Source organism: Oryctolagus cuniculus, chromosome 2 (assembly GCF_964237555.1).
Source record: "Oryctolagus cuniculus chromosome 2, mOryCun1.1, whole genome shotgun sequence".
Taxonomy (NCBI): Eukaryota; Metazoa; Chordata; class Mammalia; order Lagomorpha; family Leporidae; genus Oryctolagus; species Oryctolagus cuniculus.
In genome coordinates this window covers 103,747,348-103,771,634 of record NC_091433.1, presented here as the reverse complement: position 1 = coordinate 103,771,634, position 24,287 = coordinate 103,747,348, and the positions used below count along the sequence as shown (strand labels likewise).

The 24,287-nt window shown below is 45.6% G+C and overlaps 1 long non-coding RNA gene across 5 annotated transcripts in view; it reads right to left on the bottom strand.

Annotated features, from left to right (window-relative positions):
- The window catches only part of LOC108175989 (uncharacterized), a 58,954-nt gene extending 34,857 nt beyond the window's left edge, over window positions 1-24,097 (bottom strand). For 2 of the 5 annotated variants that reach the window (XR_011386438.1, XR_011386440.1), the window contains exon 1: window positions 23,868-24,082. This is a non-coding gene — a long non-coding RNA (uncharacterized lncRNA). Of the gene's footprint in view, window positions 1-16,079; window positions 17,313-23,867 lie in introns of those variants that run through there. The other 3 variants (XR_011386442.1, XR_011386441.1, XR_011386439.1) reach the window with 3 other exon arrangements.
- Window positions 24,098-24,287: the final 190 nt, after the last annotated feature.

The window sequence follows — 24,287 nt, the reverse complement described above, 5'->3', positions numbered from 1 at the left end:
AGTGCTTGGGCCCTGCACCCCATGGGAGACCAGGAGAAACACCTGGCCCCTGCCTTTGGATCAGCGCGGTGCGCCAGCCGTGGCGGCTATTAGAGGGTGAACCAATGGCAAAAAGGAAGAACTTTCTCTCTGTCTCTCTCTTTCACTATCCACTCTGCCTGTCAAAAATAAAAAAAAAATAAAAATAAAAAAGAGTATGTAGAGATCTTTTTCTGCTCCATTTTTTTATATCCCCATCCTTTTCATAGGAAGACTTGTAACTTCCCCCTGTAGCAGAGCAAGTCACTGTGAAAGTAACACTACTTTCGACTTGTAAAGAAGTTTTTTCTAAGGAGATTTTGACATGCTTGACTTCATTTCTTCTCCTAAAGTTCCTATGATGCCAAAGTTCAATGACATTAACCCTGTGTATATGCATATGAACAGATACAAGAGTATTTCAAGTGTTCATGGAGATGGAATTAAAAGATATGTTTGTTTTGGTGCAAAAACTCTTTGAAAATCCATGCATAGAGGAAGTCTTCAAAAAGCTCATGGAAAATGTGTATTAAGAAAAATCTGAGGGCCAACGTTCTGGGATAGCATATTAAGCCACCGCCTGCAGTGCCAGCATCCTACATGGGTGACGGTTCAAGTTTAGGCTGCTCCACTTCAGATCCAGCTCCCTGACAAAGCAGTGGAAGCATGGGTCCCTGCACCCATGAGGAAAACCAGGAAAAAGCTCCTGGCTCCTGACTTTGGCATGATCCAGCCCCAACCACTGCAGCCATTTGGGGAGTGAAGCAGGAGATAAAAGATATCTCTCTCTTTCCCTCCCTCCCTCTCTCTCTCTCTCTAACTCTGCCTTTCAAGTAAATAAAATAAATCTCTCTAAAAATCTGTGTGTACATTTCAAAAACTTTTGCACCAAAATAAGCTTATCTTTTGACTCCACTTTTCCATGAATTGTGAAATACATTTATATATTATAGATTGAAGGGGCTATGATTAAATCTAAACCTGGTAACATTATCGATAGATCTCATTACACCTAATGCAATTGCTTTATCAATGATATTCTCCAACACATTCCCTAGGAAAAAGGCTGAAGTGTAGTTTACCAAACCATGGAGGAGCTGTGCATGTGTTATCTGCTTGATGGAAGGAAGTTGGCTAGGGAGGAGAGGAGGTTAATGAGAAACAGGGAAATAGGAACCAGCTCTCTCACAGGACAGATGATTTCAGATTTCTTGCAATTGAAACAATGTCACCAAAATTTGGCAGTCCTGGGGTAAATGTTTGGCATTGTGATAAAGACACAACTTGAGTAGCCCACATCCATCAGAATTCCTGGGTTCAAATAACAGCACTGCTTCTGATTCCAGGTTCCTGCTAATAAGTACCCTGGAAGGGGCCGGCACTGTGGGCTCTGGTTTGAGTCCCGGCTGCTCCTCTTCTGATCCAGCTCTCTGCTATGGCTTGGGAAGGTAGTAGAAGATGGCCCAAGTCCTTGGGCCCCTGCACCAGCGTGGGAGACCCGGAGGAAGCTCCTGGCTCCTGGCTTTGGATCGGCACAGCTCCAGCCGTTGCGGCCATCTGGGGAGTGAACCAACGGATGGAAGACCTCTCTCTCTCTGTCTGTCTCTCTTCTCTCTGTGTAACTCTGACTTTCAAATAAATAAATAAATCTTTAAAAAAAAATAATAAGTACCCTGGAAGACAGCAGGTGGTGGCTCAAGTGCTTGGGTCACTGCCACCCATGTGGAAGACCCAGATTAAGTTCCTAGCTCCTGGTTTGGGACTGCCTCAGCCCTAGCTATTGGGGGCATTTGAGGAATGAGCAAGTGGATGGGACAAGCTGGCTTGCTCTCTCTCACTCTCTCTCGCTCTCTCTCTCCTTTTGAAATAAATTTCTTTTTCTTTTTTTTAAGATTTATTTATTTAAAAGGCAGAGTTAGAGAGAATCTTCCATCCACTGGTTCACTCCTCAGCTGGCCTGCATCAGCCAGGTGCTTCTGGGTCTCCCACATGGGTGCAGTGACCAAGTACATAAGCCATCTTCCACTGCTTTCCCACACCACTTAGCAAGGAGCTAGATCAGAAGTGGAGCAGCCAGGACTCAAACCAGAACCCATATGGGATGCCAGCACCTACTATACCACAGTGCCCGCCCAGCAAATTTCTTTAAGTTGGCAACCTGAACGTTCCCTTTCTTCCAAAGGTGAAAACAGCATCATTAGCCAAACTTACTCTGAACTCCAAGAATAAACAAGAAAGAAAAGAAAAATAGGTAAAAGGAGAAAAAAAAAAGAGTAACAAGCATACAAGATTATACGAAGCATCTTTCCATCAAAGTAAATAATGTAAGAGGCAGATTAGCAACTGAATTACTTAAAGGAAAAAAAAATCAGTGCCGAGTGTATTTCTGGTTTTGAAATGCTTTGGCACATGGGCATTGTGGCCCCTTTAGGTTGAAGAAATGTATATATTATTTCTTTATTCTGTTTCCTCTCTCACTGAAATTTGGTCTGAGATATTTTAATCTTTAATCATGTTGCTCTCTTTCCTGTTTTTTTTCTGCAATTCAATTGGTCATGAAAACTTCTGCCAAGCCATTAAAAATACGAATGAGAAATAGAGTGCTAAATAATAACCAAATCTCAATATCTGCAGGTTTCTAGGAGTCATTAGGAGATATCAGTCAGATTCCACAAACCTGCAAAGTTTCTGACTGCAGATTTCTCAGTGCTATAGGGGCCCATGCAAACCATCCTCCCTGAAAATTAACCTCCCTGGGGCTTGAACTCAGCAAGACTTATCATCCCCTGTTAGAATGAAAGGGTTTGACACAACTGCAATATTAATAGATATCTTTGGGGGAAGGAAGAAAGGTGAGGGTGGGAGCCTACCTGTGAAGCTGGGGGCTGGCTTGCAGCTGCACGTGGGGTTAGTGCACACACTCAGCTACCACTGTGACATGATAAATCGTAACAGTTCAAAAAGAGAAAAACATAGGAGAGTCTTTCAAACTGATCCCTCGCGAGAAGTTTTTCACTATAGATATCTGTGGAGGTTTTGTCTATAGGACATCATAATAATGAATTGCAAGTTGGAAAAACGTAAGAAAGCCCTCCACCTGTTGGAGGTAAACCATGTCACATCTATGCAAACGTAGGAAGTGGCCAATGCCTGAGGCCAGAGGCGCCCACTAGAACAATGTTCTCCTGGGTCAAGCTGGATCCCTGCCAGGGTACCGCATCACCAAAGCCACTGGGGCACTAATTCTCCCAGGGAAAGAACTGGCAAGGCTCTGGCCCTATTTGATTCTTATTTGTCCACGTGGAGGAACTCTCTCCGACCCCTAGGGTTTAAATATCAAGCTGAACCTTTTTGGAATTTATCTTAGGCCTGATATCTGTGCTCAGGGGTTGACCCTCTGAATTCAAATCAGGGCTGTTCCCTGGCTCACAGCTCTAGCTCCAAATTCCTCAGGCTCAAAACCAACGAGAAAACAGATCTCCAGCATCCTTCTGATTTCGAAATTATTCAAACTGACAATAGATAAGAAACTGACAAGGAGGTCGGAAATTTTAATTTACATTGCTGTCTCTTTTTCTCTTCTACATAGCAGAGAACAGAGTACCTTGATTTCCTCACTTCTTCCAGTTAGACGCACAGCCCACAACGTTAATCAAAGGGTGTATGAGCTGGAGAGTAGAGGTGCTATTTAATCTGCTGGACCAAACGGCTTCCGAGAAGAGCACTTCCATTTGTTCTACACACAGTTCAGCTTAGTCTCAGCTACCCTCCACACAGGACCTCCACCACACAGCCTGAAAAATGTCCCATCAAACAAATGCTAAGGACGCTGGGGACTAGAAGGTTGAGACGAAAGGAGGTAAGTTTCTAAGTCAGAACTCCGAAATGCTGATGCTGCAAAGGGCATCTGGGATGACCAAGGCAACCTCTCATTTTAGAGATGGGGCCTACAGAAGGCAGGTGGCTAACCTGCTCCAAGGAAAGCAGCCAGCAAATGGTGACCCCTGGCATTGCTTACAAGTTCAAGTTTTTCCAGTACGTTACAGTCAAAAACGGCTTTGAGACACTGATGAAAGTTAGGCCCATTCCAGAAAAAAATAAAATAAAATAAAAATAAGCCACGTGCCTCCACACACATAAATGTTGGCATACAAATTCGGGGGTTCTCAGAGCCCCTGAAATTCATCGCTGGATGGTTAATGAGTCCTTAACCCCCAGGTTAAGAACTTCTGTACTGAATAAGCAGCTTTTCTCTGCATAAAGTGCTGCTTTTAATCTCTTTCAAAACTTATCACCTCCAGAATGTAAACTAGATTTAATGTTGTAATCTATAAAATTCTGGGGAAAAGCAATTCCAACAACTCAAAGAAATGATTTAATCTCTAATCAATATTTCCATATTTTTAACAAGTGTCAAGGAAAAAAATAGGCAAGAGAAATTTAAACCTACATGTATTGCACTACCGACTTCACATATGGACACGGAATATCTTTTCTCCTAATAAGGAGATGGCTCAGCAGTATTTAAATGATTCCTTATTCCAAGTCATATAAATATGCACCAGATGTATCTTTTGTAAATGTTATGTTTTTCAACTTCTCAGCATTTGCAAGTAGTTGAAAGCTATGTCAAGCATGCTTTAATGGGGCATAAAAGTGTATTGTATTCAAAGAGATAGCACAGCTCTGTAATAGGTGAAAATACAAATGTTGTCAATGGGTACATTTTCATTTTATTGATTTACACTGCATAACAGAATGCCCTGTATTCTTCTTTACATGCAAGTTCTATATCAATTGAAATATAAATAGATATAAAAATCATGCTTACATTAATGGATTCTCTAGGTGACAGAAAATTCAAAACACAGAATTTTATGGCTAAAAGGCAACTTAAAGATCAAGTACATCCCACACCCTGATTTTACAGATGAGAAAACTGAAACAAAGGGGGTTACAAGACGCAGCTGAGTCAGTGAGCTAGCTAGTCGCAACTCAGTTGAGGACAGATGAATTTATATGCCTTGAATATAAGGGACTTTACTGAACTCTTTGCAGGATCTGCCTCTTGACTACCTAAACAAAAAACAGAAGCAGAGAAAAACATATATCATTTATTGATTTTCTGGGGCCTCCTGGGAAGAAGCAGAATGTGATCTATATCTTGCAAACTGTTGAACGATCTTACGGAAGGTAAGTATGGGAAGTAAAATGCCAATTGCTAGCATTAAAGACTGTCAAAGAGTTTCATAATACTCTTTCTCCAATATAAAATTCTAATGGACTCGGGATTAGCTTTTTTATTGTGAATACAAAAGATGTCATAGTAAATTATCCTCTGCATATTTTTCGTTGAGGTTAAATGGATCAAAGATGTTTAGAAAATGTTTTCAACTCACATGCAATTGCTAATGCATCTTGAAAATAGTGTCTCTTTTTCTTTTTTAAAATAAAAGTTAACAAGATTGATACCTCATTGTCAAACTGTTTTTTAAATTTTTTTTTTTGTTTTTTTGGCATGGAGAAAGCAAAACTCTACCCCATGCTGTATTATGACTTTCTAACATCTCTGAGCAGAGCACAGCCCTGAATGGCATGCCTTCGTGTGTGTTCCCTCTACTCTGGTTCATGCCTCCCACCTGGACTTCTTTCCACCTTGTCTTTTCCTAAACTGCCTCAGAATCTTCCCTGGAATGAGGCAGCATGTCAATTAATTAATTAGATGAAAGAGTCATTTTCTGAAAGTCAAGTAACCTTTTCACTTCGACCTTTGCAAATAACATTTTGCGCTTTGGGGACCAGCGGCAGTAATGAAGATTTCATTTAAAATGAGATCATCACTGAAGTCTTTTCTAACTGTTGCTGTGAGTGGAGCACCTGTGTTTCTCAAAGTTCCTTAAGTAACTCAGTGTCCCCGGAAGCCCCAGACCGAATCCTGTATTTTCCTCTAACCAGGCGCAGCCTGCGCACTCCCTGCCCCCTGGTCACTGAGTGCAGGAGCAGGCACAGGAGTTGTGGCACGCCCCTAGGAGGCAAAACCCAGCTCAGAACCTGTGCAGCTGCATGGTTTCCTGGACAGGGCCAAGATCTAAGAGGATGCCTGAATGGGGGCCCTGCCTGTGGCAGGTGATGGGTTCACATGGCCCCTGTGTGGGAGCTGAACACAGAGGCAAGCAATCCAGCCAAGCCAGCCCCGTGGGCACTCCTACAAGTGCTGCCAGGATCCCTTACAGCCTTGAAACAGGGGCAACGTCAGGGGTAGGGACGTTGCTTCCAGTCAACAGGCTATTTTCTTCCCAGGGTGCGCACGTATAAAGAATCAGGCATGTTCCTCTATGCAAGAGAGTTTAGAAACACACATAAACACTTTTTGAGACCCTTAGAATAACCTACAATGTTTCGATATAAATGGAGCATCAAAAATTGTAACAATTATTTTTGGGTTAATATGGTGAGCCTTATTCTTTTCTCATGATCATGAGAGTCTGGGATACATTGCAAAGGATGTAGTTACAGTGTGTCTTACAAAGCCTATAGTAGCTTTATTTTAATGTGGGATGGGGGGTGGGAGTTGGTGAATAAGGGTGTATGCACCAAATGTCACAGGACTATTGGACAAGCTAGCAAAGATGTGGCCAGACCTGGGGAACTCCAAGAAGGGTAGAAACTAAATAATTAATAAACAAACAAATAAATAAAAATAAAAACTATAAAAGGGGCTGGCACTACGGCACAGTGGGGTAAACAGCCACACCTGCAATACCAGCATCCCATATGGGCACCAGGTGGAGTTCCGGCTGCTCCACTTCCAATCCAGCCCCCTGCTAATGTGCCTAGGAAGGCAGTAGAAGATGGCCCCAGTTCTTGGGCCCCTGCACTCACATGAGAGACCCAAAAAAAGCTCCTGGCTCCTGGCTTCAGATCAGCCCAGCCCCAGTTGTTTTGGCCATTTGGGGTGTGAGCCAGCAGATGAAAGATATCTCTGTTTCCTACTCTCTCTCCATAACTCTTCCTTTCAAATAAATAACTACATCTTAATAATAAAAAGAGTAGAAAGATCCCCACAGATTTGAAAAAGCAGTAAAGCACTACTGTCAAATGCACATTGTTGGATTTGGCATCCTGGCAGGGTGGGTCAAGCCACAGCTTGCGACACCTGACTGACAGCTGGAATCCTGGCTGTTCTGCTTCTGATTCAGCTCCCTGTTAATGTGCCTGAGAAAGTAGCAGAGAATAGCCCAAGTACTTGGGCCCCTGCCACCCATGTGGAAGACCTAAAAGGAGTTCCTGGGTCCTGGCTTCAGCCTGGCCCAGATATTGCTGTTGCAGTTATGGGGAGTGAACCAGTGAATGAAAGATCATTTTCTCCGGGCCGGCGCTGTGGCGTAGCGGGTAAAGCCACCACCTGCAGTGCCAGCATCCTATGTGGGCGCTGGTTCGAGTCCTGGCTGCTCCACTTCTGATCCAGCTTTCTGCTATGGCCTGGGAAAGCAGTAGAAGACAGCCCAAGTCCTTGGGCCCCTGCATCCATGTGGGAGACCTGGAAGAGGCTCCTGGCTCCTGGCTCCTGGCTTTGGATCAACACAGCTCCGGCCATTGTGGCCAGTTGGGGAGTGAACCAGCCAATGGAAGACCTCCCTCTCTCTCTCTCTCTCTCTCTTTCTGCCTCTCCTTCTCTCTCTCTAACTCTTTCTAAATAAATAAATGAAATCTTTTTAAAAATTAGGTTTCTCTCTGTCTCTCCTTCTGTCATTCTGCTTTTAAAAATCAATCCTTTTGGGGCCGGCACTGTGACACAGCAGGTAAAGCTGCTGCCTGCAGTGTCGGCATCCCATATGGGTGCCAGTTCAAGACCTGGCTGCTCCTCTTCCCATCCAGCTCTCTGCTATGGCCTGGGAAAGAAGTGGAAAATGGTCCAAGTCCTTGGGCCCCTGCACCCATGTAGGAGACAGTGCAGCTCTGGACATTGTGGCCATCTGGAGAGTAAACCAGTGGATGGAATACCTCTCTCTCTCTCTCTCTCTCTGCCTCTCCATCTCTGTGTGTAACTGTGACTTTCAAGAATAAATCTTTAAAAAAAATCCTTTCATTTAAACAAAAAAGCACACTGTCTTGAACTGACAAGACCCAAGTCCAGAACCTAGTGCCACCATTGCAACAGGTGACACCTGACAGGTTAAGAGTCCATCTGCATACCTGGGCAGGCTTATCTGTGAAACCTAGACACAAACTTCACCTTAGATGGTGGTTAGATTCTCAAAGAAGATAATACATATATATGTTTCAACAGCTGGTACACAGTAAGTCCTGAGTAAAACTGCAGTATCATTATTATTGCCATCGTCGTTATTGTTAAGGAACTTCTCCTTTGAGTCATTATGTTTGGAATAAGAAATGTGCTGGGAAGAGCCCCCTATTTCTCATGTCCACATCCCCAGTGATGGTGCACATGCTGCTGAATCCTGGTGCACACGTCTCCCTCCATCCCACTGAGCAGAGTGCCCAGGGCCCAGCTGCCACCCGACTGCCTCTGTCATAGCAGCTTTCCCGGCCAGCCACCTGCATCCTTCAGCGCGGCCACCTTGCTCTCGGGGCAGCCAAGGCCAGCAGGAATGTTTCTAGAAGGGGCTGCAGGGATATCTCCCAGGTGACACTCCCAGCCCTCCTCTTTCCCAATTATTACCAGGACAATGGAATCACTCTGAGTTCCCTAGGGGGCACAAAGGGGAAATCCCACCAAACTGTAAAGTGATGGTGCAGAGGTGTGTGTTGTCGCAGGAAACAATTCTCCATGAAGAACATGGCTATGCTGTCACCAACACACAACAACCACGGGTGGCACAGAGTTTGCCTCTTCAAAATATCACCTTCCTTCTACCCCGAACACCCCAGCCCTGGTCTTCTCAAAGTTTCTTCAGAGCCTAGGAAAAGACACTCAGTGCTTTTTCAGCCCCTTCAATATGTAACATCTTTAAAGTATAAAGGTTGGCACAGGAAATCTAAAACTGGACAAACAAATCTAGATTCAGTTCTTCATGAAGGGCGCCCTTAGAAAAATGTATACAATTGTTTTTCCTCTCCAAATGCCACTGAACTGCAGCGGGGAACTCAGCTTGTTGGCCCAGAAGGTTCTGCCCTCTGACTTCTAAGACCCAGAGTGCACTGCAGGTGTGTGGCCTAGGGCCTGTGCTGTTCTGTGAGAGAGAGGAACTTTCTAGAACGTGTACTGCCACGGCCCTTCCTGGCACACACACTCAGTAGGAGCTGGCTGACCCTGAGGCCCAGCTGGCCCTGTGGCACAGGGGTGTGGGTGGGAAAGAAACTGGAAACCTCGGAAGGCCAATGCTGTTGGAAGGGGTTTTCCCATTGTTAGCCTCCTTCTCATCCCCTGTGTCCACTTGAAGGGCACCTCATCCCCCAGGCCTCATCACACACGAGGCCTTAATTTCTGGCGGAAGCGGTGGCTCGGAATGCATCGAAGACAGCATCATGTTGGAGAGGCCTTTTGTGCTTCTCTTAAAGAGCATTTCAAAAAATTGCATCACAACCGCTTTTGACGTCTTGGTGTGTTCTTGTTGGTGGTGGTGCTGCTGCTGCATTTTCCTTTCTCCCTTTCTGGACTCTGAGTCCTGAGTTAAGGGCAGTTAATAGCAGCCAGCCCTGATTGGCCAACATCTGTTTCTTTATAGGAACCTTACTTGCCAAGTAGCTGGACAGCAGTACCCATTTGGTATTCACGGGAAGTGCTCGCCGAACAATAATGACAATAATTGCCTCTGATTCTTGTGTTTACAACACTGCCAAAGTATCATTAGGGCCTTATTTATAGATAATAATGCTTATTAATCACAAGTATTTGAATTTTGGAATGTATTAGATTAATATTCTTTTGTACCTCAGTTCTGTACTAATGCTGTGAAAGACATTTACTGAATGCGACTCATTGGGAATGCTTATTTGGAGCTGCAAAATAATGTGTGTAATTTGCAGGTGAAAGATAAAGAAATTACATGGCTACCTCACCACGGCCTTGACTGAGATCCACGGCCGTGGGGAAGTGGGCTCTACCTCTAAACTGAGAAAAGAAACAAAACAAATATCCCTCTAGGAATTAATTTTTAGAAAATCTCATAAATAACCTATGCCAAGAGAAATTCCTGACAACAAGTCTGCTATTTTTGTTTGGCTGTAAAACTTCCTTAGATGCTATCCTTTTATTGAAAAGGGCCTAGAGTGAGAAACGGTGATTCTGCAACAATCTCATAAGGTATAAGCTTCTGAAGCTTCAGTGAAAGACCAAATAGCAAAAGATGACCAGTGGTTGTAACCATCGGAAATACAATCCTGGGTCTAAACGGCCAACCGTTAAAATCCTTTATTCATGCACTCAGTAATATCTTTGTGTTTAATTCCTGTATGAGCAAACATGAAAGCTATGAATGCATCTAGAAACTGGAATCATTATACTTTTCAAAAGATTATCACACTTTTTCTAAGTTCAGTCGAGAAACACAGCTTCTGTTAGTATAACAAAATGACTTTATAAATAAGTAGAAAACATTACTAGCCCATAATTTTCACTTAGCCACTCTCTCCTGAAATTACAGCAAAAGTGAGTCAGCAATATTTTCTTTTCACCAGCATACACTTTCATTTATTCTTGGAGATGTATGCTTTATGTGTTAGAATGATTCTTGCGCTTATTTAACTGGATGGATGCAAAACAAAGTGACAAAATTTTATAGATATTTTTGAGAAAGACAGCAAAGTTTATTAATACAAGGAGACTTCAGAAAGTTCATAAAAAATGTGTATCATGAAAAGACTATATATAGATTTCAAAAATATTTACCAAAATAAACTTTGATTCTTTTCACTGCATTTCTCCACAGAGTTTTTGAGGTGCCCTCTTAGAAAACCCGTATGCTCTTTTGAAAAGAATATTTATTTGCAACTCACTATCTTTTTAAAAAGTGCCTGTAATTAATGTTTACAAATGGTCTTTAAAGTAAACGCGAATCATGTTCAATTTTATCCTACGCTCCCAGAGACAACTTTAAAACAGTCTGTGGCCTAATTGCCACCTGCAACACTTAACCTTGTCTTCTCTCATTCTCTCAACCCCACAGAAAGTGAAGGGACAGCACCTTTCAATCCACCAAATTACGCTGAGAAAATTGTCCTCCCGAAAACACCCTTGATGATTGGTACAGCAAACGTGTCCAAGACAGAGCACGCATAGGAGACAAGATCGTAATTCACTCAACGTAGAATGCTAACATTTCAATCCATTGTTAAATGTAAATAACTTTACTGATCCCAGTTGGACTATTTAACATTAATTTTAAAGTATTTTATAATATGTGCATGTGTCTCCTCTCCTGGGGCAGAGTAGGAAGGTGAACAATTATCTAATAACTTCAATCACTGTACTTAGCAAAACCTGGCAAATCAGGCCCCTCAACTCCCCTAATTTTTAAATCTGGAGTAAATGTCTTCACCCCTACAATGACCCCAACTGGAATTCCATTCAGATGCTGGTATCCAGCTCTCTTACACTGCGAGAATAAGGAATCAAGCACTATCTTGCAGAATTAGCCCATTTCATACAAACTGGACAATCACAGGTTATCTAGATTATCCAAATGTCGCCGTTATTTTTTCTCAGGCACTGGAAGGGAGGGCTGCAAGGCCTGAATTATCCAAATAAATAGTTCAAAGCTCCCGTTTACTTTGCCTTTGGTAGACATTGCCTTACTCTCGCTTTAAAAGATGCTGGTAGTCGTGTGGGGGAAAGAAAGATGTTTTGAGGCAGCACAGGTATTTCCCAAGCATACTCCATGTGCACCACCGATAGTGTCTAACCACTGAGCCACAAGACTGCACATCCTCCTTGAATGCCTCTCTCTGATCACTATAAACAGGCTCACCAACCTTCTTACAGATGCAGGCTGGGGAGCAAAGAAAGCAAGAAAAAGGGAGAGGGGCGGGCGGGGGAGAAGGTGGGGGGGAGGGGAGGAGGAGAGAAAATGATTAGTCTAGGAAGTTGGAGTTTAACTTTGAGGGTACTGAAAGATGATTCACTATGAAAAACGGTTTGACAGAATAACTAGTACTTGACCAGCATCCCAGCAGTTTTCGAAGAGCCTAGTTGGATATGAAACTTGAGATCTGTCAACATTTTATAGCTGCCCTGATTTAATAAGCATTTTTCCTTCTTTTCTTTAACTGCCAAATTTTTAATGAAATTGAATCTTGGATGCCTACATTCTGGGGAGCTTTATTTGCTATGTTATAGTTCTGTCTGCTTTTAGGCCACAGAATGCCGAAGGATGCATTCTTACAAAATCTTTCTGCACGTGTAATTTGAGCCTACTAAAATAGTCCTTTTATCTACTTCATTAATTAAATCGGCAGAAAATATTATTTTACAATTTTGTACTGAGTGACTCTTCAATCACATTTTTGAGTGCATATTGTACATTTTAACTCATTATACAGCCTATATGTCTCTTCATATCACAATATAGCCTCAGAGTTAAAAAAAAAACTTTCTAAAATAAAAGACTAACTTATTCTTGCAAGTTGATCTTAAACCCCAACTACAGAAACATGTTTTTACCACTTTCCTATTAGCAGCCTTTAAAAAAAATCCCTTTCATCATTTTAACTTCAAACTACTTAAGAGATTAAGAAGCAAACCTCAAAAAGTATTTGAGCTCAAAAATGAATTTTTATTTTCACAAACCTTTCACTAATATTTAGATACCACCAATGAGTTATCAGTCTTTCAAATACTCTTCTGGAAATAAATAACAATAAATTTACATGTGAGGATAAATGTCACCATAGACACACATTTCTCAGGAAAGAAATATACATTTATATTAACATAGAAAAGCAAACAAGATATTTTATAATATCAGTAAAAATAACTCTCAATACATCAGAAAGCACCTTTTATCATAGTTTTCAAAAAAAAAACTTAAAAAGTTTATCATTTTAATTCGTTTATCAACTAGGACAACCAGCTTTTAAAGGATAAAATCCAGGTAAAACATTTCTTTACATTTGCCCAGCACAAATGAGTATTTGGACTCTAGCCAATGAATGCCAATGTATTCATTTTAACTGCAATGCTGATTTTAACCAAAAAAAAAAAATTTGAAAATCCAAAGATTCAAAATATCACTTAATTGAATGTCATCCCATATTATTTAAATCATTTCAAGTATACGTATACACTTATAATTTGCTTTTACATTTCAAATTATCACTAGACTACTGTAACTGTTCTAATGCAGATAGAGACCTATAAATTTAACTACTTAAAAATATTTTTCTTTACAGTAGAATGGAAAATGAAACTACTACTCTTTTCCAGTGCACCCAGAATTTAATTTTCATTCCCTTATTATAGTATGTAGTGTGTGAAAGAAAGACAAAAAATAGGTACCCGACTTTCGTAGAGTTTTTATGCTTTAAATGTGCAGTTTAAAGTATGCCACAGTTTTTATTTTAGGTACAACAAATTATTTAAGTTCGTAGTACTTTCCAATAAGGTGTGCTTAAAATAATACTACGAGTCTAGTATTTACTGATTTCTGTGGTGTTCTCTAAGTTAGAACAATTCCGTTTTCAAAAGGAATTTGGAAAAAAAATTCTCAACATGAGTAAGATTTACTTGCTTCCTCTTATTTGCAGACTATCTGCTATAGAATGTATTGTTAATGGTAGAAGTTCAGTATATTACACATGGGCATGTTACACGCAAATGTCTTCAGTTGGGGTATGTATATATTTTGTTATGTTCTGTACATAAACATCTACCCTTGTGCATATGTATATTTACATCGTGTATAAATATGTGTAGTATATTACCAAACTGTACTATACTTCAGGGGGAGGAGCTTGTAGGCACTGCCATACAATATTTTAGTTAACTGTGCGCTGAGTAACGTTTGCGAGGAAGGTAATTAGGTTGTGCTCTGCTTTCTGTTGCTCAGGATCCCAGACGCAGCTCCTTGCTGCTTTCCACAAGGCGAGTTTTTTAAATTTTATGTTAACATATGCTTTAAATAAATAAAAGTGATACCCTCCCCTTCACCTTCCCCTCTCTTAGGAAGTCCTATGGGCAAACAGCTTGATAAATAATTCAAAGAGAAGCTAAACTTTGATTCTAAAAATAAAAGCTCATCCATTGAAACACTCACATTTTACCATTAACATCCTTTGTTAAAATGTAGCTGTCTATAAATCATCATCTGCAAAGGAGGAGTTGAAATTGCATCAAGATACTGGCTGGTGAGGGCCTCTTGAGGCAACCACTGAGTGTGCGCAAATGTCACTCCCAACCTTTCTCTGGGCCAGGAGGTCTTATTAAAAATTAAGGTTAACAGTAAAACCATCTAATATTAATAAATCCAAGACGCAAAAAAAAAAGCATTCTAAAGAAGCTGCCAAATTATTGCAAACCCTCAGATGCAAATATGTAAAGCCAGAAAGAGAGCAACAACAAAAATAATAATAAAACACACAGAAAGGGTGTTTTTCAAAACGCTCTGAATCCTCAGGTTATCAAAAATACACACTTTGGCAACCAGAGCTTCAGGGAAGGAGAGAAATGTTCAGACTCAACTTGGACATCTCTTCCTGCTTCCCCCTTGAGAACTAAGTTTGCACAGAGAGGGAGTTTCTGGTTAATGTTTTAAGGAGGAATTTAATTCGGCCCAAGTTTTCCTCTGCTAATCTTGCTTTGCTTGTGCAGAGATAAGCGAAGTCCCTGTTCTCTGTGGGACCATGGAACTCACAGAGAGGGGAGAAGGGGAGTTCATTATTCAAAACTGAAAAGGTAGAAGTGACTTTGCTGTGCCTCATCCCAACTTCCCATCCCTGGAAAAGCACCAGGAAATCGGACCGGCGCACCACAGGACCACAACTGTCCACCTAAGACATCCACAAAGTGGTCAGCAATTGGTTCCTACTGCTTCCCTATTCCTCCGAGGAGAAAAACAGTCCATATAGCAATTTGTAAGGCCAAGACAGAAAAGGGACACGCAAGTCCCCAGCCCGTGGCTTGCTGGCGCATGCAATCCAGGCTACAGAGCGCAGTGCCTGGTGGAAGCGCTCGCGGTAGCATTTCCCAACCCACGCTGCCCTCCTCAGCCTGCCCCTGGCTCACGTGGGGCAGGGTGGCCATGAATATTCCCGGACCGCAAGGGGGATCTCTTTGGGAACCTGCCGGGCAGACCAGCGAAAGAGGGAGACTCAAGGGGAGAGATCCGGGAGTGGAGGTGGGGGGGGGGGGGACTAATAAGCTCTTGAGCTGCAGATTTCGATCTCCAGGCTGAAAAGGATACGTTTGCACCAGAACCTCCTGGAATGCCTTCTGCCCTGCCCTGCGCGCGCACCGCACTCACACGCGCACACGCCCTAGCACACGCACGCTGCTCTTGCTCTCAGACGCTCTTCTCGCCAGACCCAAGGGGAAACACGGCCCTTTGAGGCGCGCTCGCCGAAGGTGAGGCGGCTCGGGCCCGCCCGGCGCCTGGCGCAGCCCCTGCCAAAGCACACAGTGCGCCCATTAGGGCTCCGGAGCGCGCGAAACGGGTGGGGGGCGCGTGGCCCGGAGGCTTCCCGGCGCGGACAGGAGAAAGGACGGGCGGGGCATGGGTAACGGGGGTGACGCCGGCTGCCCCCCAACAGTCTCCGCGCCCCCCTCGAGGGCCCTACTACCTCTCCCCTTCCCGCCCTGCCACTGCGCCGCCGCCAGGGGCTCATGCTTGGAAAGGGAACGGAGCTCCGGAGCCGCCGCGGATGCTGCGGGGCGCCCGTGCGTGTGTGTGCCGGAGGAGCTTGGATGTGGGCCGTGCGGGGACCCCACCACGGGGCCGGAGCACCAGCACGGGCTCTCCCGGCGCGCGCCTGCAGAGGGCGCCCCGCAGGGCCCCCCACTGCCCGCCTCTGGGCGGGAGGAGGGGCTGGACTGAGAACCCAGACGGTAGCCGGTTCCCTCCGCGCCTCTCAGGGGGGTCGGGCGCAGCCCTGGGGCCGGAGCTCACCCGTAGTAGGACCGGGACGGCGTTGTCACACGTGTCACTGGAGAGGGCCTGCGTGGCGTCACGGTCCGTTCCCCGCGGCTGGCGGAGGCCTCGCGGTGGCAGGGTGGGGGCTTTGCCTCTTGGCTGGGCGGCTTTGCGTGGCTCAGTCATTCCCACGGGGCTGGGAGGGGGAGCTGTTCTTGTCTCTCCTCGCAGAGCAGCGCTAGGCGTCGTCGGAAAGTTTCCTACCACTTGGGGGACGCAGGCGGATCGAGGGCGAGCCACTGCTTCCTGGCTGGGCTGGCCAGAAAGTACGAGAAGTCTCGCCGGCCAGACGCGCCCTGGGCTTTACGCAGCAGTCACCCTAAACGCACACCCCCTTCGCCAGCCGAGAGGGCCACGGACCCGAGGCCGCCTAAGCAAAACGGCCCCGTGGACGTGGGCTGCGGGACCCGGGGATCCTACAGGAGCGACCCGGGCTCCCCGGTCCCTCACCCGCACCCCTCGGCTTCCAGCTCAGTGAGTTGCCCATCCTGCAGCTTCGCTCCAAGGGGACAGTCGGGGCACGGTCCCAGAGAAGCAGAGCTCGCAACCTCGCGGGGCCCAGGGGGTCTGCAGACTCCTTCTACGGAGACCGTCCTTTGTGAAGCTCCGGACCCTGCAGTGGCTGGGCCAAGTGAGCCCGCGGGTCGTGGCTGCTCCCCCGGACCCGCGAGGCCGGAGATGCACGGAATCCTTGTTTCTTTCTTTCTTCCTTTTTTTTTTTCTTTAAAGACCCACATGTTGTAAATGTGAGATTTTTATCAGGCAGCACCGATGACTTAAAGCGTTCCGTTTCTCTGCGATCCAATTTTATTAGGATTTACTCTCATTTGTGCTGAGCTTCTCTGGGGAAATAATGCTTTGATTAATGTAATCCTGGCCCGGGATCCGCCACATGCCCCGCGACCCGCTCCCAAGAGAAGGGGCCTGTTTGACAAACAATAACAGAGCAGCAACTCTTACAATCTGCCCACACCTTTGCGGGGTGGTTGGGGACAGGGTGACGCGTTCTCCCGCCGCCAGCTAGATGCGGTAGCGAGAGCAGGGAGCGGGCGCTGCGCAGGGCCAACTTCGCAGACGCGGAGCCGCGGGGTCCACAGGGAGGAGCCCCGGCCGGGGGCGGGGGGCGCGCGTGGGTGCGTGGGGGGCATCGAGCGGCTGCTCTCTGCTTGCTCCAGGTGTCTGCCTCTTTGTCCCCGCCACAGGCCTCCGCGGCGGGAACCTGCGCGCTGCCCGTGGGCAGCCCCCAGACCCAGGAATGCGTCCACAGCGCCCACCCGCGGCCCCGAAGCGCTTCGGAGAGCGATCTTAGGGGTTAACCAGCCCCCGACCTGAGAGGCACCCAGCCGGAAGCCTGGACCAGGGGACCCCAGTCCGCCGGTTTTCCCCAGCCGGACCTGCTATGTGTTTATCCCTCCGTCCCTCCATCCCCGCAAGCCTACATGCATACAAAACAAAATGTGCAGATGCGGGCCACCCCCCCTCCAAGAGCTGCGCCGCGCCCTCGCTGTGGGCTGAGAGCGGGCGCCCCCTTCCACCTCTCCCTCCACCCGCGCAGCCCCGGCCCCCTCCCCGAAAGGAGAACAGCTCAATTACGAAAAGGAGCGAAGGAACGAAATCCCAGGCTCAGAAGCACCCGCCAAGGCTTCTTCGGTCCCCGCGCCTGTCGCGCAGTCCCCACCCCCACCGTCTCCAGCTCGGGGAGGGCGGGGACGCCGCGGGACGAGGGGTCCTGCCCTGCTCCGCTGGAACAAAGCCCGCCGCGGGAGCCCGCGGCAGCGCACCGAGCCGGTGACAAAGGCGGGCTGGCAGCGCCGCGCTCCAAGCCTGCGTGCGCTCCTGCGGCCCCACGGGAAGCAGGCCCAGGAGACGGGGTGCGATTTGCACCCGGGCCGTCCAGGGCCAAGGCGTCTCGCGCCTGTGTACTCAGTGACCTGGGAGGGGGTGACTCAGCGTTCATCCTTTCCCGCATCCCCATCTCGCTCTCGCTCTCGTCCTCAGTCTCCTCCATAGCTCCCTGCTTTTTTTTTTTTTTCTCCACCTCACTCCTTTTCCCTCACCCCTTCTCATTTTGCCCTTTTTTACCTCTCTCCCTTTTTCCATAGAAAAGCAATGCTAATTCAACTTCTGAAGGCCTCTCTGGATGTTCAAATAACAGCCAGCAAGACTGCTGGGCAGTGCTGGGGAGAGAGGGGGAGTGCCGGGATCCTTCAGATTTTTATTATGCAAACCGTGCCCTAAATAAACTGCTTTAGGATGCGGTCGGTCGCAGGGAAAAGAGTTTGGCCCAGGGACCCCCACAAGTCGTGGTTGATTCCTGAGAAGCCCGCAAGTCACCAGTGTGATGGAGTCACCCTGACGCTGTGGACTGGGGGGACCTGGAGCGCTGAAGCCCCCCCACCCCACCCCCACACACACAACCTTTCTGGGGAAAGTTGTAATCTTACTTTCTACTCCTGAGAAAGAATCGCTAGACAAATCCCTCCAATAAAGTTGTCGTAGTTTCAGATTTAGGGTACTTTAATTGTGTTTTTTTCAAATGAGCTTTTCCTTGTTTTTATCTTGTGAATTAGAGGGAATACAGCCCACCCCATTTGGAAAATATATGCCTTGACTTCGGGAGGCATTTTGCAGTCCGGTTTAATACTAAATGAACATTTGACATCTATCAAGTGCCACTGTTAGCCAGGAATCCTCCCATTTGGGCTTTACAGGAGGTACCCAGGCTCCCTACAGAAAATGTGGAGAGAAGAGAAGGCATGCAACACAGTATGGGACACGTAACTTTTAACCCGGGACTAATAAGCCCAGGATGCACGAAGCTGCAGCTACCAAGGTCACTTCCATCTACCGCCAGACTGGAGTGCTGAAATTATATTGCGGCAAGCCCTGGAACATCTGAAGTACTGTGTGTCAATGAATGCACTTGGTACTGTATTTTAACAGGACAACAATAGCCATCCTTTCTTGAAAATACCCCAGAGGGTGGGCATCAGGGTGGGCGAGGGCCCCCGGGGGGAAGGAATGGAACAATGGTGTAGCAAACAGCTCATTCGAGGGAGAGGAGACACTGCAGATGCACTGCTGGGGAGAAGTGCCGAAAAGAGCAACCTTCAGCCTGATGTGCTACAGTCTGCACCCAGCTCCTCAGACAATAGATAAGTTCAAATGTCAAAAAATGTAATAATTAAACAAACAAAAAAACCCAGAGGTGCCAAGGTATAGGAGTTGTTTTCCAGAATGCCATAGTGACTCTTTTATGCACATCCAGATTACCGGGTTCAGATCCAGAAAGTAAATGCTGTAAAATGTACCTCAAATGTTTGGTATAGGGAGTGTCCCCCAAAGAGAGAGCAGCTCCATCCTCTTAAGACCACCACAGGCTCGAAAATCCCAATCACCCCTCTGCTAAGGCTGAGTTAGTATTTCTGGGTTTTGTTTTACACACACACACACACACAGAGAGAGAGAGAGAGAGAGAGAGAGAGAGAGAGACCTGACCTTGGGGATTATTTTCTAGGTAGGATATACCCACATTTTTGGTTAATCATCATCAACACCATCATTTTGGTCAATTAGCTGGGTTACCTAGTTCTATGGAATTTAAATTTCATGAAGGCCATTACAGTGGGGGGATAGGGGCAGAAGGTGGTAAGGGGGGCATGCGAGAATAGTCCAGGACACTATGTCAGCTCCTGCTTCCCTGGCGATTGGGAGCTTTCATTACCAGGCTTATCAGTTGCACAGATGCAGCTAGAGTGAGCAAACTGTTGGAAATGGGGTCATTTTAAAAGCATACACTCAATTACTAACTTACTGTGCCTTCTGGATTTATTTTCCAGAATCTGAAATGTCCTGTAGTTTAAAGCTGCCCTATACGTCTCAGAAACAAAGCTCCTTACTTTAGGTTGAGAAATCATAGTTTCTTTGCATTTATAATTAGTCCTTCAAATGCACCTTAAAAAAAAAAAACTGAGTGCTTGCCCCTTGCCTAAAGATCAGAGAAATCAGTTATCAAAGTGATAAAAAGAAGTGGGAGATGAAACCATGGATATGCCTCAAAAAGAAAAAAAAAAAAAAAACTTAGGAAGACTAAGAAACTACTCACCCACTGCCAGGAAAACAGTCTTTTGCACCCAGAAGCAAGGGCTGAAGAGCCCTTCCCTTTGCATGTAACATGCAATGTGGTTTGGGAAGTATGCTTAACATTTTAATTTGTAAATGCTAATGGCCAGTGTGCTTGCAAACTGCCGTGGTATCAGAACACCTTCCCATTCTGCAAATGAGTAAATATCCACGGTGTGTTTTGTACATTTGACCCAGGTAATGTTCTTCATTCTTTCATTTGGCACAAGCAATTTCGCCATCCCCAACAATTAAAAGTCTGTAACTTTGCCCAGCACTTTGGATCTTAATTCATACCCGGCTTGATCGTTTCCACCCCAAATCATTACAGAATGCCAAAGCCATCTCTATAATACATTCGTTTATCTCACATTAACTTGTTGCTTTACTCAGAATTCTTATTTTCTGTTTCTTTACTTTAAGGGACCTAACACTATAGAAATCACAAGGGGCAACCATTTCTTTTCTTTCTGTTTTTTAAAGTATATTTGCAAAAAAGAACAAAGAAAACAAACAGGAACCTAGACAGTAACAATCAGATCTCATGAAAATCAACACAAAAAAATGTGCTGTGAATATATATAATGATTGCTTCTCCAGGATTTTTGCAAAATGTCTGGCAGAATAGGAAAGTTTTCCTTTCCCTTTATGAATTCTCAAATGCACTAGCAGCCCTGGGCATGGAGAGTAGCCTAGAGCTTTAAGACACTCACCCGGTGCCTGTGGCTCTCCCCTAAGAAGTCTTTTGTCTGAAATGTCCAGTGAGCTGAAGAAAAGCAAGTTTGGGTTCAAATGACAGTTTTCTCAATTCTCCACTTTGTTTTATTAGCGCAAACCTGACAGTACATTTCCTTACTCTCACTGTGAGAGCTCAAGGGCGAATTAAAACGTGTTTGAGTGTGTCTCCTTTGCTTATGTTATTCCCATAATCTTTCCACCAGCCCAGATTCAATACCAGTCCAATTCAAACCATGATGCCCTAAAGTTAGTTTCAAAGAAAAACTTGTCACGCCTGGAACCCGGTAGTCGTGGAGCTGAATTAGAGAGGATAAGGTGGCTGAGGCCCCTGGCAGAGGAACGTGCCCCCTTCCCAAAGGGCGCTGGGACACAGATACAGGTGCGTTCAGCCGCTGAACCGTGGAAGCTGCTTCTTGCTATAAGTCACTAGTGGCTTCCCTTTCAGAGTCATGCGCTCTGAATCTCCTTGGGAAAACGACTGGAGACAAACTAATTCCTCAGAACCACTCAGAATTTGCCCTTCACTATTTTAGGAAGTTTTCTCCCATATCTTTTTTCAGCCTTTACCCCAATAAAGTTCAGTCTTGGCTGGCAGGATCTAAAAGCCTTTGGGCTGACATTGTGCTCTATTGAAACTTTCTCATCAACTGGGCTAAGTAATCTTGTACTAAAAAGTTTCAAGCCCAGTTACCTCTAACCTTTGGCTATTTTCTATTTTCTTTTCCCCATGGAGCCTTTCACAGAGAAATACAAAAATCTTCCTCAACCTGGAGCAGCTGCCAAGAATGAAAGTAGATACTAAATATCAAACGGAGTAAAAGAGACCCTGGGTGCTTTCACTAAATCTTTCGGACTTTTGAATATTACTCAGAAGTCAAAGTATGGGTCAGGTTGATGAAGGTTCGTTATTTAATCTTAAACCACGTTTTGTTTTCTTGACCATTTCCAAAAAGAAAAAAAAAACAACCTAAAAGGTAGCTTTTAAGGAGCCTGTACACACTCTTAATAATTTTTTAAACAACAGTGTCCTTGCTTTCTCAGCCCATTTCTGCTTTCCAGCCATCTACACACTTTACTGAAAGAAATGGAGCAACCGTTCAACTGTACTTCTTTCTGGACCATTTCACAGACACGGGCGGTGGGGGTGGGGAGGTCATTGTCCTATTTTAAAACGCGGTGTTACTCAATGAATTCGCTCCTCATTGTGACCAAGCACAGAAAGGTAGGGGTGTTTTTTTCCTTTGGCAAGTTTGGGAGAGCAGATTTGCAGCTACATTTCGCTCAGGACCAGCTACGACGAGTCAGTGCGCCCCCTGCTGACAAATCCACAGTGCTACTCCGGAGCAAAGTTTATTTTGTTCAGTAAACCGTGTCATATAAAATTAACAACAACCAATAAAATTAGCTTATACGTTTCAACTGTAAAAAAAAAATCCAAAACAAAATAAAGCTAGTTTTAGTGGCACTAGGAGTCTCTAGTTTGGCTTCTTCTCTTTGGCTGAAGCCAGGTCCTTTTATGTAACGCCCAGTGCACAAACATATAGCTTAATGTGACTAGTGTTCTTCCTTTTATTTCTTTCTCTATGGCAACCAATATGCTCTGCTCAGAAATGTTCCCCATCAAGGAAACAAATGATCTTCAGGGAGCAGCTCTATATGGCATCTGGTCCAATGGCGCACACAGAGTTAACCCCACTCAAAAGCGAGGCTGCCAAGCCGATAAACAAGGAGTGGAAAACCGGCGATGCTAACCCCCTTCCCCAGCTGAAACCCCTTCCTGCCTCCTTACAAACCATTTCATTGATTTGGCATCCACTGTTTCCAAATAAATGACCGATTCCAAATTGCAAGGTGTGACGCCTTACCAAAGCGTAATGAAATTCCAGCCATTGGACCCTCCTCCCCACCCCCACCCCCCTCACCCCATATGCGGCTTCCTTTAAGAGAACAAAACCAAGAACCATTCAAAGTCCTCTCCGGCCTATTGCACTAAGGTAAGCCGCTCACCCGGGCCCAGACTTGGCCTAGCGATTTCCTCCAGCCATATTTATCTCATTAACTGCACCTCGGCCAGTCACTACACCCTGCATTTGCACAAAAGCCAGGCACAGGCACAAGGAAGAGGCAAGTCAGGCTGTCAGAAAGGGAAAACAAAGTAAAATCCAGTTCTGCCCGCTCCAGTGCCGGCCTCCAGTGGGAGTCAAGTGTGGGATGTCCTGGTTAGTTTTGATTGATCACCCTCTTTCAGGTGGGTTTTCACTACCGCCTGCTCCCCAGACGCAGCATTAACTAGGGGTGCACCGACTTCCTGCTTCTCCCTCGCTCCCTGGCTTCCTCCTTCCCCGGCTCTCTCCCCTCCCTGGCCAAGCCCCCCCATCACTCAGTCCCTCCTGCTCCCAGCACGAGTCCCCCCACCCACCCCGGCACCGGTGGGCAAAACACAGTTCCCCCACATCACCACTGTCTAGAGGAGGAGGGTGCTCTTCTCCCTAGTCCTGACTTGCTAGGGGAAAAAAAAATACAAGACCAAGAAATATTTATATACTGTGTGCTTAGTAATCACTTCTTTGCAGGGCTTTTTTTTTTTTTTTCTCACGATCAACAATCAAAATTAATAGCACTCTTCCACCCCCCTCCTCCCCTCCCCCAAAAGTAGAAGTGCCTTGCTCTGTGGAGCTTGGACCGGGTCCATCTTTTTATGTAATATTTCAGCAGGGTTGGCTTTTTTACTCACCCCCCCAAACACCTTCCCTCCCTTCCTTCAAGCAGTTGCTCCCTAAGCCTTCTCTTGTCCTGAGTACTGAGCAGAAGCTCCCCAACCTGCACCAACACAAATAAATATAAACTGCAAAGGAGTGGAGGCAGAGAAAGGCAAAGCCGGGATAGAAAATGAAAAGCACTTACCGAGCAAACTTCCAGTGTTAGATTTTAAAATAAAAGAAGGTTGTTTTTTTTTTTTAAATAAAGTGACTGGGGGAGGGGAGCCGAGGGAAAGACGTATTCTCAACTCTTCAGAACCACGCATCCTTAGCCTTCCCTTCACACTGACTCCTCCAAGCCCGGCTCTCCACTAGTCTATTATTTTCACCAAAATATATGAAAATGTATGCAAATGAAAATCAGCACTAACTGTTCTCCCCTTGTTATATACTTTGGATTTTTTTTTCTTCTCCAGACAAAACAATCACACTCGGCAAAGGGAGGGGGCGGATGGGGTGGGGCGGGAAGCAGGGTTGGGGTGGGGGGAGGCTGGGGAGCGGTTCCAGAACTAAGTGCGGGGTGGGGGGGGGGGAGGGGAGGGAGGAAGAAGGGGCTCGACCTCGG